Source organism: Salvelinus namaycush, unplaced genomic scaffold (assembly GCF_016432855.1).
Source record: "Salvelinus namaycush isolate Seneca unplaced genomic scaffold, SaNama_1.0 Scaffold171, whole genome shotgun sequence".
Taxonomy (NCBI): domain Eukaryota; kingdom Metazoa; phylum Chordata; class Actinopteri; order Salmoniformes; family Salmonidae; genus Salvelinus; species Salvelinus namaycush.
In genome coordinates this window covers 102,631-105,227 of record NW_024058464.1, presented here as the reverse complement: position 1 = coordinate 105,227, position 2,597 = coordinate 102,631, and positions in this window count along the sequence as shown.

The following is a 2,597-nucleotide window of genomic DNA, read 5'->3' as shown; positions in this document are numbered from 1 at the left end:
GGTGGAACACTGGGAACACTCACAGACAGAACAGTGACTGTCAGGAGTTCTGTCTAGTTGTAGTTGTAGTAGTAGCAGTAGTAGCAGTATAGTCTTGTTCCTGGTTAGATAGCTCAGGGCGTCTGCTCTTTTATACTTCTGGCTTGATTGGTCGCAGTGGAGGAGGAGTAAAGGGAAGTGGGCAGGGCATTCAAAGCAGTAAGGAAAGCATATGGTGATTGGTAGGTAAGAAGTAAGGAGAGCATGAAGTCCTTGGTAGATAAATAGTAAGAAGTAAGGAGAGCATGAAGTCATTGGTAGATAAATAGTAAGAAGTAAGAAGAGCATGAAGTCATTGGTAGATAAATAGTAAGAAGTAAGGAGAGCATGAAGTCATTGGTAGATAAATAGTAAGAAGTAAGGAGAGCATGAAGTCCTTGGTAGATAAATAGTAAGAAGTAAGGAGAGCATGAAGTCCTTGTAGATAAATAGTAAGAAGTAAGAAGAGCATGAAGTCATTGGTAGATAAATAGTAAGAAGTAAGGAGAGCATGAAGTCATTGGTAGATAAATAGTAAGAAGTAAGGAGAGCATGAAGTCCTTGTAGATAAATAGTAAGAAGTAAGAAGAGCATGAAGTCATTGGTAGATAAATAGTAAGAAGTAAGGAGAGCATGAAGTCCTTGTAGATAAATAGTAAGAAGTAAGGAGAGCATGAAGTCATTGTAGATAAATAGTAAGAAGTAAGGAGAGCATGAAGTCATTGGTAGATAAATAGTAAGAAGTAAGGAGAGCATGAAGTCCTTGTAGATAAATAGTAAGAAGTAAGGAGAGCATGAAGTCATTGGTAGATAAATAGTAAGAAGTAAGGAGAGCATGAAGTCATTGGTAGATAAATAGTAAGAAGTAAGGAGAGCATGAAGTCTTTGGTAGATAAATAGTAAGAAGTAAGGAGAGCATGAAGTCCTTGGTAGATAAATAGTAAGAAGTAAGAAGAGCATGAAGTCATTGGTAGATAAATAGTAAGAAGTAAGGAGAGCATGAAGTCCTTGGTAGATAAATAGTAAGAAGTAAGGAGAGCATGAAGTCATTGGTAGATAAATAGTAAGAAGTAAGGAGAGCATGAAGTCCTTGGTAGATAAATAGTAAGAAGTAAGAAGAGCATGAAGTCATTGGTAGATAAATAGTAAGAAGTAAGGAGAGCATGAAGTCCTTGGTAGATAAATAGTAAGAAGTAAGGAGAGCATGAAGTCTTTGGTAGATAAATAGTAAGAAGTAAGGAGAGCATGAAGTCCTTGGTAGATAAATAGTAAGAAGTAAGAAGAGCATGAAGTCATTGGTAGATAAATAGTAAGAAGTAAGGAGAGCATGAAGTCCTTGGTAGATAAATAGTAAGAAGTAAGGAGAGCATGAAGTCATTGGTAGATAAATAGTAAGAAGTAAGGAGAGCATGAAGTCCTTGGTAGATAAATAGTAAGAAGTAAGAAGAGCATGAAGTCATTGGTAGATAAATAGTAAGAAGTAAGGAGAGCATGAAGTCATTGGTAGATAAATAGTAAGAAGTAAGGAGAGCATGAAGTCATTGGTAGATAAATAGTAAGGAGAGCATGAAGTCATTGGTAGATAAATAGTAAGAAGTAAGGAGAGCATGAAGTCCTTGTAGATAAATAGTAAGAAGTAAGGAGAGCATGAAGTCATTGGTAGATAAATAGTAAGAAGTAAGGAGAGCATGAAGTCCTTGGTAGATAAATAGTAAGAAGTAAGGAGAGCATGAAGTCCTTGGTAGATAAATAGTAAGAAGTAAGGAGAGCATGAAGTCATTGGTAGATAAATAGTAAGAAGTAAGGAGAGCATGAAGTCCTTGGTAGATAAATAGTAAGAAGTAAGGAGAGCATGAAGTCCTTGGTAGATAAATAGTAAGAAGTAAGGAGAGCATGAAGTCATTGGTAGATAAATAGTAAGAAGTAAGGAGAGCATGAAGTCCTTGGTAGATAAATAGTAAGAAGTAAGGAGAGCATGAAGTCCTTAATAAATGATAAAACGGCATGCCTGGGGTTCACGTAATACTGACAGTCGGTACCTGGAGAGCTCATAGGATGGAGTCAAAACCAAAAGTTACCGAGTACCTCTTTTGGGAGTTCCCTTAGTGTTACCACAATGCTTTTCTCCATGTTCACGGGAACATAAAAGACAAAACTTGTCCGAGTTAGCAACAGTAACTAAGGTGGCGGGGCTTAGTGAAGGGTCACAGCACATATTGATGGGTACACTTCAGAGGAGGCTGGTGGATCTAAGGAGGATTGGGTCATTGTAATGGCTGGAATAGAATCCATGGAATGGTATCGAACACATACTGTATGTTTGACTCAGTTCCGTTTATTCCATTCCAGCCAATTACAATGAGCCTGTCCTCCAATAGGTCCTCCCACCAGCCTCCTCTGGTACACTTTCTGCTTTTACGTCCTGCTTGGCTCCAATGAGTACACGTGAATTATGTATATAAACCCTGGATTGGTGATGCTATGTATTGGCCAATGAAAGTCTTTGAAGCCACCGGTCGGCCATATTGACACTCCCCAGTAGGAGCAGCCCTCCATAGGAACAAATGGAATTCTACAGT